Raw genomic sequence first — 10,529 nt, forward strand, 5'->3', positions numbered from 1 at the left:
CTTAGAAATTCACTGAAAAAAACACATGTTTCAGGGACATTATAGTTAGTTGGACATTTCACTCATACAAAACCAGAGAAATTCAGCCGTTTTAGTTAGGTCAGCTAACTATAACTCGCGCGCCGCAATGCACTACTGATGACGTTACATATTACATTATTCGTGACATGTTCAGTGACCTCACTGATGACATCTCAAATGACATCACTGATGACGTGATAATCTGATGCACCTCCCCATACCCTAATACAACCTTTGATACACCCACTCTAAAATACAGACAACCATTTTCGAAACCATAGACACACCAATACCAGTTAGTACATACCCACTCACTAATTCCTAGGTCTACACACACATCCACCCATACAGTAACTCATACATGCAGTCAACCATCAATACGGCATTATCATATGCACTAACATATCTATACAGGCACTCATACACCGCCACTCATCCATAGAGTTACTCAAACACATAGTCAGTCATGCAAATAATCAATCACACTCCCATTTACTCACCTATACAGTTATACACACACCACCTCACTTATTCAAACATATACTAACACATATTTACACTCTTATACAATAACTAATACAAGCACACACTGATCCATACAGCCACTCTCACAATCACTCACTCGTACATAGTCATTTATACACTGCAACACTGACATATACTGCCTTTCACATATGCAGTTACTCACACATGTACCTCTGAGGCATCCATTCACTTACCAACACACCCATACACATACTCACCCACCAATACAGCCCTTCACAGATGCACTCTTGAACCCATCCACCCAGTGAATCATCCACTCACACATCTATGCACAGAGTCACACCCCTCACCCACCCACACAGACACTCAGGCACCCATACAGATACTCAGGCAACCAATCAATAACTCATATAGATCCTCATTTAGCTACTCACCAACCAATGCAACCGCTTACCAACCAACTGAAAACTAAACTGTGTGAATGTCTGTATCAGTTACTAACCCATGCATTCAGTAAGACACATTTAATCACTCACTTATACAGTCAGTCACGCAGTGAGTACCATAAGTAGCACTGACGAAACTTGGAAAGCGGGGACTAGGGCAAACAAAGGAGATACTGACGTCTCCAGATGTTGCGTGAATGCCCCAATGGCTTTTAATGTTAGTAGTGATCATCTGGTCAGAGAAACCAAACCAGGCCACGATCAGTCTTGGAAATGTATCCTACTAAACTCGCGATCTCTGGTGAAACATAAGTATCAGCTAGAATGTCTGCTACAGCTTGATACACCTGACATTGTCTTCCTTACCGAGACATGGACCGATGAAGTCTCTGATCCAGACTGGTACACGGCCCTTCCTCCAGGGTGTGCAGTGACTAGACAGGATAGGACTGGTAACAGAGGAGGGGGAATAGCCGTAATCATCGAGACTACCTAAAGGTGCGAGTGTAACCAATCTTAATGCTCCCAGCGGAGGCGATGCGTTTCTCTATTAAATTAAACAGCACCTCTTCATTTCAAGGCCTTCTTATCTATCTGCCACCTGGCCCAAGAGCGGCCTTTTCTCAAGCCCTTCAGACCCTACTAGAGTTTTCTTTAGACTTTCCCTCACTTACCATTCTGGGTGATTCTAACTACCACCTAGAGCTAAGCACAAACTCAGACACTGCCAGACTTCTGGACAATCTAGCAGCATATGGTCTCACTCAACTAGTTTCCGAACGAACACATTCAGCCGGACACACCTTAGACGGCATATTCACCAACAATCCAAACATCACACTGACCAGGACCTTGCCATTACCCTGGACAGACCATAGGGTGATCTACTTTGACATTAGGGCAACAAATCCTATTCATCTGAGCACTAGCAGACCTTCTAGGTTGAGGATTCGTCAGTGAAACAAGATACAGGGGAGGGACTTAGAACGAAGCCCTTTGTATCTGCCCCCCCACACAGTATACGGACAACAACAAAGCAGCGTGCCAGTTTGACAACTGGATTCGTACAGCGGTTAACCTTATAGAGCTTGAAACAACCATTTCAGTTAAGAGCCTCAGCAACCGCACCATGGTATGGGCCAGACCTTAAACGTATAAAGGTTGACTGTAGAAGAAGTGAATGGAGGTCACGCTACAGTAAGCAGCATAAAGTGGCCTATAACTTAGATTTAGAAAAATATAAGGAGGCTATCATTGAAGCAAAACGTCTCTACTTCACCACAAACATTAAGGCTGCTAGTAGCTCATCCAAGGAGCTCATTAAATCTATTCAGTTGTTGGTCAAACCTCAGGAGAGTAATCAGTTCAGACCAGACCAAGCCTTTTGTAACAAACTGGCTATCTTTTTCCAAAGTAAGGTGCACTCGATTTATAATGAGCTCATTAACACGCTGGGCGCCACGGTTAGTTGTAACAGCATAACAGTGGTTGAGAGGGTAGCGGACTGCCAGATAACCCGTTTCTGACCGCTCTCTCAGGAAGAGGTCACTAATTTCATCCTATCTACAAAATCTGGTTCCCCCAATGACCCTTGTCCTCCGGCCACCATGCATTTGGCATCCGGAAATATCAGTACACAGCTAACCCTCTCTTGAACCAAGTTATAGATTCTGGCATCTACCCCTGTGCCTGGAAAAATAATGCATTAGGCCAATTCTCAAAAAGCCAGCCCTCGACCCTACTGATACAAAAAAAATTACCGTCCAATCTCAAGGCTGCCGGTAGCTGCTAAGATTCTTGAAAAAGCAGTGAACAAAGAGTTAACCCAATACCCCGAATACAACTATCTGCTAGATTCGACGCAGCACCGTTTCAGGCCATGCCACTCCACAGAGACTCCCTTGATAATGGCTACGGAGGAGATACGGAAAGTGATGGACGGAGGGGGCAGAGTTGTTCTCGTCCTCCTAGACCTAGCAGCAGCATTTGATACTGTGAATCACACGGTGTTAGTGCGGCGGCTGAGGGACGTGGGAATCGAGGACACAGCTCTGGCCCTTCTCTCCTCTTTCCTAACAGCAAGGGAGCAACACATATTCTGAGATAGCTTACAGTCCGACACCTTTCATCTTCCGTGTGGAGTGCCACAGGGCTTTACTCTGTCTCCAACACTTTTTAACATATACTTCACCCCATTGGCCAGACTCTTCAGAAAGCACGTTTTCTCTCTGGTATCCTATGCTGATGACTCACAGCTCATAATATCAATTTCTGAGCAACCAGAGATCGTGGCCAGCAGTTTCTACGCCTGCCTGACAGATATTATGAGCTGGTGAGCCAACATTTTCTTAAATCAATACTGAGAAGACAGAGGTACTGGAGCTCGGTAAGGGTCCTTCATTGTGGAACAAATCCTGGTGGCCAACAGAGGCAGGAGACTGTCCATGCCCTACCACTAAAGTCAGGAACCTTGGAGTGTTCTTTGACAATCAACTCAACTTCTTGGCCCAGGTCAACCACCTGACCTCCTCATGTTTCTTCTTACTGAAAACTCTTCATAAGATCTTCCCCTTTATTCCACAGGAGCTCCACAAATTAGTGGTAGTAGCGTTCTTCCTGTCAAAATTGAACTACTGCAATGCCCTATTTATGGGCATTGACAAGTCCAAGAGAACCAAACTACAGTCACTACAAAATACGGTGGCTCGACTGCTGTTGAAAATACCTAAAGGCCACTCCACTTCGGCAGGCATAAGGTCACTGCATTGGCTTCCTGTCCAGCAACGAGAGGAATTCAAGGCCCTCTGCATGGCACACAAGTCTCTATACGGAGGTGGGTCAGTGGAGATCCAGAGGCTGTTTTCCTGGCACTCTCCCACTAGAACCCTCAGATCCTCTGACTCGGGTCTCGTTCACATCCCCAAAATATGCAGAGCAAGGTGGGGGGGGGGGTAGGAGGCTATCGTACTGTGCAGCCAAGCTCTGGAACAAACTGCCTTCCACCATGCTACTTCAAATTAACAGGTTGATCTTCAGGAAATCGCTGAAGACCTGGCTGTTCCCTTCAAAGTAAACCTTGGTTCTACAGCCCATTCTCCCCACTCACACACTCAGCACCAAGACGCCACGGCATTTGAGCGCTTTAGAAACAATTATCCTATCCTATCCTATCCTACCTACTAAATCATCCATCCAGACACTTATACACCCACTCATTCTTCAATACACCTTTGCATATATATAAAACATATTTAAACTTAATAGAAACACACAGTCACTGGATGAGGTCATCAGTGATGTAATTTGAGCTATCATAAGTGATGTCATCAGTGATGTCACTGACCATGTCATAAATGATGTAATATGTGATGTCATCAGCAGTGCATTGCGGGGGTGCGAGTTATAGTTAGCTAAACTAACTATAACGGCCGAATTTCTCTGGTTTTGTACAAGTGAAATGTCCAACTAACTGTGACGTCTCTGAAACCTGTGTTTTTTTCAGTGAATTACTAAGGTTTTTTAAATGCTAATATCTAACAATAACGTCCCTGAAACCAATGGTTTTTCAGTGAATTTCAAATGTTAACCTATGGTTTTTTAATATATATATATATATATATATTCTGCTTCCTTTGTACCCAACTGGAGGAACTCACGAACGGGTGTCTGTAGTGGCGGTACCATCCACTTACTATAAAGCTTGCATTCCAACAATAAGTGAGAAATGAGCACTCACGGGCAGTAATCCACTGGCTTCTTTAATTCAACAAAACAGACGCTTTTCGGCATGCAGCCTTCCTCGGTGTTAACCGCACACCGGGAATTCGACATTTTTTAAAGTCATGAGCTTCCGCATTGCCACAAACAAAGGACCACAATAACGATAAAGTCATCAGCGCCATATTTCAACTCGTATTCATAGCGTATATACATGTAAATCATCAGGTTATTCAATTAACATTTCACTCACAGAGGTTTTCAGCAGTTTTTTTGCAGTTTTTTAACCTATTGCGATCGGCAATCATTATTTAAACTCGCTTTTCGCTAATTTTAACCATGACTCTCATACCTCATTATTTACAGATAATGCATGGAATCAGTTGCTTTTGTCATGCGATGCATACCGTTATGCTTTGTATGACGTATCTTTTTGACGCATGCGCAACTTTAGCCAATTACAAATAAGTACATGCTTCTTAGTGCAAAACAACAAGAATATCAGCGCCATTTTGTAACGTACTCATCCATCATTTAATACATATCTTGTATGTACTAAATGCCACATTCTGGCCGTATATCGGCTTGATTACAACTCCGATTGATCATATTTCATTATTATATACTTTTGACAGCATGTAATTGTTGAAACCCATGTGTAATATTTTTCGAGCCATGGATCGGCCTTGGTCCTCTGCAGACAATTGCATAGATACATGATTTATCCGCATGTCATATTCTCATAATGCAACCTAAGACCACTCCTACTCAATAATTGATTGCTCAGCTTTCACTATCGTCAAGTTCATATGATACATATTTATGATGTATCCAGGTAGATTGTTTGCTAGCCTCATGCCTACCTAAATCTTTGTACATCTTCATGAAGATATTATGTGTACTATGAAATATAATCATCCATAGAAACCACTTCAATTTCTCACAGTCCTAAATGGGATGCTAACTCTTCTCCACTATTCAGTCCCTTTGGAGCCATTTTTTGCAAATTAACAATATAGCGTGATTCCAACCTGCAACATTTCTTTAATCTGTCTCCCCCTCGGATGCTTTCCGGTACATAATCCAACTCATAGTATTGTAACAAGTTCCTATTGCTAGTGTGCTTCTCTGCATAATGTCTCACTACTGAGTAGGACACATCATTGTTGGATATCGCCCGCTGATGTTCGAGTATCCTGATTTTAAGGGGATGAATGGTACTGCCTATGTAGCACAAGCCACATGGGCATACCAAACAATACACTGCATAAGGTGTACTGGAGGTTAGGAATTTAGAAATGATTTTCTTTTCTTTCACATCAGGAATGCTGCAAGATAACACTCTTTTGCTGTTAACACAGGCCTTGCATCTGCCAAATGGGTAAAACCCCTTAATTTCTTTAATGGTTCCTATCCCATGCGGTCCTTTTTCAAGATGACTTCTCACTAATTTATCTTTCAATGACCAAGCTTTCTTAAAGGTCACCAAAGGATTCGCTGGAATATCAGAGCTTACGACACTATCTATTTTAAGGATGTGGCAATTTTTTCTCAGCATACATTTAAGGTGGTTAGCTTCTGCTGAGTAAGTTGTTATCATCCTGAATTGACCCCCTTGTTGTGCATCCGCTGACTTTGCTACCATGCTCTCTGTCAAGAGATGTGATGTAGGGACGCTTCTTACTTTTTCAAGGTGTTCTGCAAGTGAATGGGATAATAACCTCTGCTCTCAAACCTCGCCACACATTCCTTGGCTGTTTTCTCGAAATCACATGTACGGGAACTATTCCTTTTAAGTCTTAGTAGTTCCCCATATGGGATACTTTGCACTAATTTAACTGGATGGTTACTGGTTGCATACAGTGTAGAATTCCCTGCCGCGCTTTTCCAATACAGGGATGTATGCAATGAACTCTCCGCTACGAACACCCTCAGGCCCAGGTAGTCTACTGCCACTGGACTCACTGTGCCTGAAAATGTCAAATTCTGGTTGTTAGTATTCAGATCTCTAATGTACCCCTCTGCTGACTCAACATAGCCATGCCACAAAATGAACAAATCGTCTATATAACAATACCATTTGATGACTTTGCCTGTCATATAACTCAATCATAGCTTCTGGCCACCTGCTCCTCCCACCAGCCAACAAACAAGTTCGCATAGCTGGGGGCGAAGCAGGTGCCCATAGCTGTCCCAGATATCTGCTTGAAATGTGTATCTTCAAACAGAAAGATATTATTCGTTAGACAAAACTTGGTAAATTCCAAGATTATTTGATTGTGTTCAGCAATCTTCAGTTGTCTCTTGTTCAGAAAATATTACAGGGCTTTGAGACCATGATCATGGTCAATACATGTGTACAAACGTGTGATGCTCAGTACCATTATCTCATAAGAGGAATCCCATGTCACATCTTGAATTTTATTAAGGAAGTCCTTAGTGTCCTTAATATATGACTTCAATTCCAACTCAAATGGAAAGAGAAAGTAATCTATAAACATTGACAAGTGTTCAGTGACACTTCCCTGGGATAAAACTATTGGTCTGCCGGGAGCACATATTGCGTCCTTATGTAATTTATGAAGATGATAAAAAGTTGCAACAATTGGATTCATGTTTCTCAGAAAAAAAATGTTCATCCATCCAAAGCATTGACCTCATGTGCCACTTTTTAATCAAAATTTCGTACTCTTGCATGCTTTCCAGATAAGCATCACGTGTAGTTTTTTGTAGTACTTCCCGTCAGACAGTTGTCTTAAAGCTTCATCACAATACATTCTCTTGGCCTGTAACACTACGTTACCCCCCTTATCAGAGGGTTTTATAATTATGTTTTTATCCTCTAATAGATTGTTCAAGGAGTCCCTCTCTTCTTTCGTCAAATTGTCCTTTTTGGCATATTTGCTCTTATTGCTTCTGAATTTCAGCAAGTCACCGACCATAGCTTCTGAGAAGACATCAATGGCGTCATACGGCATCTATGGCACAAATGTAGACTTGAGTTTAAAGGGACTGTCTTGCATCTCTTGTTCTACTCCCACCCTTACTGCTCGTTTCGCAATGTCATCCTCAGAATCACCCAAATCTACCAACTCCTCATGTAGATTTTGTAGGAGTTCAACTGCTGGTAAATCATTGCAGGTAAGTGAGTCGGTCGCTGTTCTCAAAGGAGTTAGATTTGTTTTTTTCTTCAGAGTAGTTCGTAATTTGAAATATTTATGTAATTTCAGTTTACGAATATAGCAAAAGAGATCAATTCTAGTTTGTGTGAATTCTAAGTGGCTTGTTGGACAGAAGGTTAGTCCCAATGCAAGTACTTTGGTTTCATGAGCTGTGAGCTTTTTAGTGGTGAAATTGACTACTGTGAGGTTCACTGTGTCTATTGTTTCTTGTTGAACTTTTTCTTCCTGGTCATCCAGGCACCACCTCTTCCTCTTCTTGCCCCCGACTGCTCTGCGCTTTCTTCTGTGGCTTGCTCGGGTGGTTTGTTTTTGCCCCCTCTCTCAGCCACGATTGCCTGATTACCCGGAATTCATCGTGAAAAGGTGTCAGAATTTTCATACCCATGTTGGAGCTGCCAGCACGATCATCCCCTGAGTCAGTTTCAGTTAAATCCGATTCCGTCGTTTCTACTGGTGGGACCACTGTCTGTGTTCTTATTGTTTGCTGCGACAGTTCCTTTCTTGGACCATCATACCTTCGTGCAAAGGTCAATACCCTCCCTTGAAGATAATCATGTTCGTTGCGATCAAATTTCTCCTGCTTTCTTGTTTTTATCTTACTTTCATATTTCTACAGCCGTGTTTTCATCAGTGCCAGCAATTCTTCCACTTTGTTCTTATCCTCTTTGGATAGCACTTCTTCCAGATCCTTGATTTCTTGGAGTGTTTTCTCACGATCACTCCAGGCATATTTCACGAGAATGCCTAACGTGCCTTGGCAATATTGAGCTGTGTGTTCTGCCCATTCAGTTAGTAGTTCTTGGTCTGGGTTCTCGTAGGAGGGAACAGTACATACCCTTGGACCTCGGGGTACTCGATTAACCTCGATGTAGCTCTGAAGTGAGGTGGCCTCCCACCATTTACGTGTTTCTCGTTCATGCAACCTTTCCAGTTTGGCCATGATGCTGTCAAGACTACTGGTAGCTTTAGAACCTGACATAGTTGGCTGTTCGTCAGTTATCTTAGATTTTCTGTTGCCATACATGCCTTTGGCGTCTTCACAGCGTGCGGAAACACTGAACATCTTGCCCTGTTCAGTGTGTGTTTGTTGAATTCGTGCACAAGTGGTATTGCCCTCGTTCTGCCACTTTCATATGCCTATTCACGATACAGAATAGTCTGTTGCATGCGACAGTGGCTAGCCAGTTAATTCCGTCTTGAATTCACAGGAAACTATCGCTGGACCTCCCTCGTCGCAATTATATTTAAATTCCCTTTGGCATTAGTGGCGGTTCCTCCCACAATACATTCTGCTTCCTTTGTACCCAACTGGAGGAACTCGCGAACGGGTGCCTGTAGTGGCGGTACCATCCACTTAATATAAAGCTCGCATTCCAACAATAAGTGAGAAATGAGCACTCCCAGGCAGTAATCCACTGGCTTCTTTAATTCAACCAAACAGACGCGTTTCGGCGTGCAGCCTTCCTCGGTGTTAACCGCACACCGGGAATTCGCTATTTTTTAAAGTCATGAGCTTCAGCATTTCCACAAACAAAGGACCACAATACCGATGAAGTCATCATCGCCATGTTTCAACGCGTATTCATAGCATATATACATGTAAATCATCAGGTTATTCAATTAACATTTCACTCACAGAGGTTTTCAGCAGTTTTTTTGCAGTTTTTTAACCAATTGCGATCGGCAATCATTATTTATTGCCTTCGGTGCTGATGACGGCTCCCGGTCATCATCAGTTACGGTGGGTGTGTGCTGATGACGGCGGGGAGCCATCAAGACCACGCCCGTGATCGGAATGTGCCGCACAGGTGCAGAATTCCGGCCGCAGCCAGGGGGTTAAACTTGTGTTAGCGCTTTTCTCTATGTGTCATTTTTCGAACGCACTGTCTGAAACACATTATTCGCTAATTTTAACGATGACTCTCATACCTCATTATTTACAGATAATGCATGGAATCAGATGCTTTTGTCATGTGATGAATACCGTTATATTTTGTATAGCATATCTTTTTGACGCACACGCAACTATAGCCAATTACAAATAAGTACATGCTTCTTAGTGCAAAACAGCAAGAATATCAGCGCATTTTGTAACGTACTCATCCATCATCTAATACATTTCTCGTATGTACTAAATGCCATATTCTGGCCGTATATCAGCTTGATTACAACTCCAATTGATCATATTTCAGTATTATATACTTTTGACAGCATGTAACTGTTGAAACCCCTGTGTTATGTTTTTCAAGCCGTGGATCGGCCTTGGTCCTCTGCAGACAATTGCATAGATACATGATTTATCGGCATGTCATATTCTTATAATGCAACATAAGACCTCTCCTACTCGATAATTGATTGCTCAGCTTTCACTATCATCAAGTTCATATGCTACACAGTTCTACTCATACATATTTATGATGTATCCAGGCGGATTGGTCACTGGACTCATGCCTACCTAAATCTTTATACATCTTCATGAAGATATTATGTGTACTATGAAATATAATCCTCTATAGAAATCCCTTCAATTTCTCACAGTCCTAATTGGGATGCTAACTCTTCTCCACTATTCAGTCCCTTTGGAGCCTTGGGCCCCCATTAGGATGACCCACTATCCCATCGGAAAAAGGGACCGCTCGCCTTAAGGGCGGGGGTCCCGATGGTGGCATTTGGATGC

This window comes from Lissotriton helveticus, chromosome 5_1 (genome assembly GCF_964261635.1).
Source record: "Lissotriton helveticus chromosome 5_1, aLisHel1.1, whole genome shotgun sequence".
Taxonomy (NCBI): Eukaryota; Metazoa; Chordata; class Amphibia; order Caudata; family Salamandridae; genus Lissotriton; species Lissotriton helveticus.